This window comes from Nicotiana tabacum, chromosome 6, assembly GCF_000715075.1.
Source record: "Nicotiana tabacum cultivar K326 chromosome 6, ASM71507v2, whole genome shotgun sequence".
Classification (NCBI taxonomy): domain Eukaryota; kingdom Viridiplantae; phylum Streptophyta; class Magnoliopsida; order Solanales; family Solanaceae; genus Nicotiana; species Nicotiana tabacum.
In genome coordinates, this window is record NC_134085.1 from 166912296 (window position 1) to 166919828 (window position 7533).

The following is a 7533-nucleotide window of genomic DNA, read 5'->3' on the forward strand; positions in this document are numbered from 1 at the left end:
GCTATTTCTGTTATTTTATCTCCATCTCAAGGCTAAGTATTACATTTTCGTCTAATTCAATTATTATTTCAGGATCAAATAAATTTACTTTTCTATAAACTACGTATAAATTCAATTGTACCGTTTTACGGGTAAACAGTTTGGTGCCCACCATGGGGCTTAGACAGTTGTGCAATTAAGTTGGCCCTTGCCTCTTTTACTAACGTGTTTGATTATTTGTTCTTAGAAAAAATCATAGAAAATGATAGATAATGGTGTTAACAACACACACAACCTTGAGGACCAAGGAAATCATCCTCAGCACGAGGATTCAATCAGCGATACCCGCAGTGAGGGGAACGAGGACACACCGGTCCACGGAAGATGATACCTGTGACATGTTAGAGAGGTGACTCCAGATGATGCTGAAGAGGAGTACGTCGTCGAAGCGGTAAGGGTCCTGCAGGAGCAACAAGAGGACATTCTAGGTCATCTCACATGGCAGGATAAGGTTATGACAGAACTAAAGCACGCATTATCAGGTGCTTCCATTGAGATTGAATCAATGTTGCTGAAGAAATTCGGAGAGACTCTCACGAAAGGAGCTTTGACGTGGTATTCGCTTTTGCCGAGCATTCCATAGATTCCCTCGAGATGCTCACAGATTCTTTCATTAAGGCACATGCCAGAGTCAGAAAGGTACAGGTCCAAAAGGCCAATATTTTCAGAATTGCACAAGGAGATTCTGAGTTATTACGGGAATTTGTAACCAGGTTCTAGAAGGAAAAGATGTTGCTATCGGCTGTTTTGGATGAATGGGCGGCTGAAGCATTTACCAAAGGTTTGAATCTGAGGAGTTTCGATGCTTCCCGAAAGTTGGAAGAAAGATTTCTCGAGTTCCAAGCGACAACTTGAGCAGATGTTCACAACCAGTATGAGTCAAAGATAAGGATTGAGGATGATCAGCTCGATTTTTCAGCGTCAGTTAAAGGTCGGGAGAAGAATAAAGAGAAATCAAAAGACGTTTTCGACACAGATCGACGGTATTCAAGGAGTCGGTTTTGCCTTATGAACGGGCCGAAGTACGCGGTAGAGGTTTTTGATCGGTGGATAGGTTCGTTATCGATAAAAGAACTGATCGCGGCCGGATCAACTGGTCGTTACAGGACAAGGAAATGTCAGGTTCTCAAGATTCTTCCTACCCCAAACTGTAAGAATATAACTTCTGCATCAGCGTATTAGAGTTGGTATCAGCTATAAGGAACATTAAAGAAGCACGGTTCCTGAAACCAATGAGATCTGATCCCAGCCAGAGGGATCCTAATTTGTGGTCCATACCACGGGATGAACGGTCACCAGACTGGGGATTGTCAGCATATGCGTGAAGAGGTGGCGACATTGCTGAAAAATGGCCATCTCAGGGAATTCCTAAGTGACCGGACTAAAAATAATTACGGTCACAATCGTGACAACACGGAGCCCTCGAAAGCAGGAGAATATTCCCCCGCCAAAAGATCAATATGATTTTTCGGGGTAACGAGATTAATGAGGTTACATTTTTGGCGGCGAAAAAGACGAAGGTGTCGGTAACACACATCAAGAGACTCCGGGAAATCTCTGAAGTCGACATCACTTTCACGGAGGAAGACGCAGATGGATTGTTGCTACCGCACAACGAAGCATTGGTAATCTCTTTAATGTATTAGATTTTAAAATCAAAAGTATTTTGGTGGATCTAGGGAGTTTGGCCAATATTATACAATAGAGGGTATTGGAGCAAGCCAAGCTCATCGGAAGCATCATTCCGACCACTAAACTCCTCGTCGGGTTTAACTTGGCAAGCTTGACAACCTGAGGAGAGTGTAGCACCCCTAAAAATTTCAAAATACTTAAGCGTTGTTAAGAAAGTTGATGTATGCTAATTATATTATTTTGTGTGCAGACGAGGACTATTAATATGATGGATATGATAGTTAGTGTACGAGGTGTATTTGAAGTGATATAGGGTATAAGGAGAGCCCTTGGGACAAATCAAGTTGGAAATTACATAATAGACTAAAGTTCCAAATGAGTACGCATAAGACCTAACTTTGGACAAGTATATCTACATATATAAAGAGTTATGTGATGGTCAACCAATAAAATGAAATATATTTGAGTCTTGTTTTTAACTCTTCAAACCATTTGTCATTTGGACATTCCTACAAGATGTTATGACCAAATTACCAAAGGCTAGTAGAGGAGTGAACTGCGGATGCAAAGCATCCGGGGCCGCATCCGAAAGAAAGGCTGGTAGTGAAGTGCTGCCATAGCATCCAGGTCCTTATCCGAGCTTCAAAAAGGAGTGAAATGGATGCGAAGCATCCAAGGCCGCATCCAAAACCTATAAATCTGGTCCTATAAATACAAAGTCGGGGGAGGAGAGTATTTTGAGTATTAGGGGTTAGGGTTCCTGAGGTGAAGGGGTGATTTTAAGCTCAAATCAAGTCCAATCAACCGAGATAAGTTGTTAATGATGTTTTGGGTTGACTCTTACTCAATATACATGAGTTCTAATTTCATTCTTACATCCAAATACTAGATTTCCTCATCAAATACTCAAGAACACAAAAATCACCAAAGTTGTGATTTTTCAAGATTGATATACTAGAGATAATTCCAATGCTTTAAATTCATTTATTATGAGTAGTTAGAAGTATTTAAAGCATTTGTTACAAGCTTTAATGGTTGAAAGATTTGATTATAAAACTCTAGTTCATAGCATGAATAGTACTTTTGAGAAAATAAGAGAGAAGATGAATGGTAATCTTGCCGATGAATTGATGAATACAATGAACCCATGGATATAAGTAATCACCCGAATTATATATTTTTCAAGTGTTGATTATGGAAGACGATTAATAGTAACTTGGTGGCATTGGACAATTGATGTAGTATCATTAATGACTTCGAATGGGTATTAAAATATAAGAATGAAGTTGAATGGTGTAACATGTAAATCTATTTGGCGATTTGAGTTGTTGGAGGCTTGTAGCCAACTTATGAGCAATATATGGATATTGATTAATATCTTAGGTCATATTATGATGTAATTAGGATGTCTAATTGTAGATATCGACTTGTTGGTGATGTTTAGCATTTTAATCAACATTGGAATGATGGAAAATGATTGAAAGCTTGTGAATGTTAATTAAGAGAAAAGGAGATAAGTTGATTAAAACATACTCTTCTTGAGGGAATTTCTCTAAAAGCATGTTTCGAGTTAATAACTAAGTTGTTTGCAAATGTGTTTTCGTGTTTGTGAGGACAAACAAGTACGGATGTCTCCATGTATTAAAGTATTATGTTACATATGTAGTGTCATGCTGTTTTATAAAATTTTATTTTAAATCTTGTTGGCAAAATGACACTCAAGGTAAATGTTATAAGATTTTATCAAAACTTACGTATTGACAAGTGTATACATATTTGAGTGATAGAGATAAGTTTTCATGGAAAGTATTTCTTTTTGAAATTGATGAGCAGAATAGCACTTGTGGTATCTTTTAAAGATTGATGTTAACATGTTAAAGGCTTTAGCATGTAAAAGGTTGCTTATTTAAATTTTGTTCAAATGATTTAGATTTTCTATAAATGCTATAATTTGATAAAAATAGATCCATTGAGGCTATTATGCTATGAATCTATTTTTGAAGTATCAAATATTTTGGGAGTTACTTGTGTTCACCAAGATTGGCTTCGACTATATCGTGTTCGTTGTCATGAAACTACACGTGTCGGTGTAGGCGTAGATGGTCACTTTGTGGTATAGACTACGGCGGAGTACTCTCCCTCGAGAGGTTACTATTTTGTGTTATTATTAGCATGGCCTAGTCGATTCGTATGGCACTACGATGAGTCGACTTGAGCAAGTAGGGTATATGATACTTGCCGCTAGGTACATAACCTAGTTGACCTTCTTATGTCAGTAATGGTATGGTACTCCTAGTAAAAGGTAAGGATAATTTTCTTATGTTTAGGCCTAATGAGCCGAAAGTGATTTCAATGACTTAAAGTAAATGGAATGATTTTATATGATTTTATCCAAAATCTTGGATTGATGTAAATGTTTTAAAAGTTTATATTGTGGTTTATATTTTACTTGTCTTTTATTTAAAATGACAAGGATCATGAATTGATAAAACTTTTTATCGTTTTATATCAAATATTAATGCATTATTTTTTATAAAGTTTGTCCCAAGAACTTAAGTTTGAGAGAGTCTATGACACTTATTGAGTACCGATGTGGTGTACTCAGCCCTTAGGGGGCCCCCTCTAGGGTCCCGCTTACTTTTTCATGTTTCAGGATAAGGTATGATACGTGGCATGCAGTCAGGGCTAGGATGACTCTCTTCCTGTAGTATATGGTGAGACACTACTCCTATTTTCGTGGTAGTTATCATGTTGTTTTCTTAATTTATGCTAGTCGGGTATTAGCCCAAGTGTTTAATTCTGTTCTTTGGTATAAAGGCTCCATAGATAGTTGTGAAAGGTTGTAGTAACGAGGTTGTACACGAAATACATGAAAATATATTTATTTTACTTAGTCTCATTGTTATTATCATGAAAGGTGTCATGAGTGATTTTGAATTGGAAAATATTTTATCATTTAACTTGAAAATGTATATGATTTTCAAGGAGCTTCCGCAGTTAAATTAATTTTCATGCATATAGTTTGGTTCGCTCTGGTCGGGTAGTATGTCGTGTGCCGGTCACGTAGTTTTGGGTCGTGACAGAGAGATCTAATTGTCTACGAATGTTGAAGGGGTGATGAAGACAACCCTTTTCGAAGTGGTGGATGGTGATATGGGCTACAATATTATCCTGGGAAGACCATGCTTGCACGAGATGAAAGTTGTCCCATCGACATATCACTAGCTGCTATAATTCCTAACTCCCGAGGGAATTAAACAAATAAGAGGTGACCAACCGGTGGCTAGGGAGATGAATGCAATTTCGGTCTCCAGCAGCAAAGGGAAAGAGCATGCAGCATAGAAATTACAGGAACCGGTGCCTGCTCTCGAGTCAAGAGAAGTCAACCAAGCGGATGAGGCATCAGAATCTTATCAGGTGCCGAGGTATTTTTAGGAACCAGAAGAGACGAACGTAACAAAATCCACAGCGAAAGAGCTTGAGCAAGTTGCATTGTTCAAAAAGTTCTTGGAGAGGAAATTCCACTTGGGGACAGGACTGCACCCCGATCTTAGGTCTAGTTTTATTGAAATTTAATGTCGATTGTTTTGCGTGGTCACATGCGGATATGACAGGTATCCCACCGGAAGTGGCCATACACAAGCTAAGCCTGGATCCCAGCATTCCTCCGGTAAGACAGAAAAAACGTCATATTGCCGAGGCCAGAAACAAATTCGTCAAAGAAGAGGTAACTCGCCTACTTGATATCGGTTCAATCCGAGAGGTAAAGTATCCAGACTGGCTAGCTAACGTAGTATCAGTTCCAAAGAAGAATAATAAATTTTGCATGTGCATAGACTATAAGGACTTAAATAAGGCATGCACAAAGGACTCGTTCCCATTGCCGAACATTGATCAAATGATTGATGCAGTGACCGGGCATGAGTTAATGAGTTTCCTCGATGTTTACTCTAAGTACAACCAAATTAAGATGAACCCGGAGGATTAGGAAAAAACTTCGTTCATAACGAATTTCGGCACATATTGTTATAATGTGATGCCCTTTGGGCTAAAGAACGTCATAGCCTGATCACGCTCAACTATGCCTTATAATTGGGTTACCGCAATTATCTCTCGATCAACTACAATAATTTACTAGAGCATTCTCTCGAACTACTCTAGCTGATAATTTATGCAACTCTGAATTATCCCACCAAAGTTTCATTATTTCTAACCCCACTTTTAAATTCACATAATGGATCTCTTCAATTACCTAAAAGTGGTGTTGTTCAACAACAATCTAACCTAGTATTCTTTCTCAAGCAATACAAGGCAATTAGACACGATTAATCAAGGGCCCATTCAATTAATCACCATACAAAACATAGTTGAACAATCATATAATAAACCTGGCTCGATTATAACAAAATTGAGTCAAAACTTCATCTAACAATTGGTTCCATCAACCCTAGATTAGATGTTTAGCTACTCATGGTAAAACAAGATAAAGCCATAAAATAATCCATAATTCTCAAAATAATGATAAAAGGAAGAAGAATAAAAAAACTCTAATGGTGTCTTGATCTTCTCACACTTGTTCTTGCCTCCAATCGAGTTTAAAAACAAGCTTAACCTTGATTTGGGCGAGTTTGTTAAGTTTATATAGGGTTAGGATAAGTTTCCCACGTTTTACACTTTAGCCCTTAGACTTGTTGGCCTTCTCCAGATCGACCGCGGTCGCAGGCCAACCGCGGCACGACCGCGGTCATTTTGAACTTTTTATTTTTGCTTTTCTTTCACCGTGTTTCAGCTGCGGCCCAACCACGGTCGTGGTAGACTGTTGCCTAGTTTTTCTTCACCTTTTCTTGCTAATTTTCATCCGGGCTCTTCTCGATTGGCCTTGTATCTACATAATTGACTCCAAAACACTTTATATCCTCCTCCTAACTTGGAGTAACTCCTGCCAAGCATAAAAACCTCAATTAGAGAATTTTGTTATCATTTAGCACTTAAAACATCAATAAAGTATGGTTAATTTAGAGCATAAATAGCATCTACATCGCATAATATAGGCTAATATCAACACACCACACTTAAACCGTTGCTAGTCCTCTAGCAACAAAACCACATTCTATAGGCCTAATCATTTCTGGGTCATTTCCTTACTCCCTATACAAAGAATAATTCACATAGATAGACTAAGAATAATTCACATAGATAGACTACCTTAGTGTAGCATCCTGACCTCAAGAACGGACTCTCTCTCTCTCTAGCCACGTAATGTCCCTAACCGACTTTCATACTCTCAGTCAGTCCAGACTTACCTTCCCTTCATGAATCACGTGCCTACTCACCACAAAAGAGACTTGCGTCATGGTCATTGTAATTCACGCACTGAGGAATTCAAATATGTAAGATTTCACTCACCCTCAGAAATAAATTCTTATGCCACAAACAACGCACCATAGGCTTGCCCGTAGTGTAATACTCGACTAATCGAGCCCATTTGGTCTAGAATCAAGTAGGACTTTATTTGATTGTAATGTTGGCTGCGGGACAGGTCGGATACATATGGGTATAGTGACTACACCTCCCTAAGCACTCCAATACATTTTTCACTTTTAAGACCATACCTTTTTCAAACCTCCATTCCACTTTTACATCATTGAGTTAAAACCCCTAATTCTTTAAGCACACTCACATCAAGAGTCACCACTTAGCAAGGAAAATTGTTAATTTTTTTTTTCAATTCAAGTGGCTCTTAATTTTTTTAACACAGTGCACCTTTCTCCTTATTTCATTAGCTCCACTCAAAAGCCCAACCAACCGCCCCACACTTTAACTTTTACATATTCATTACGATTCAAGTGCTTCTAAGAGGTG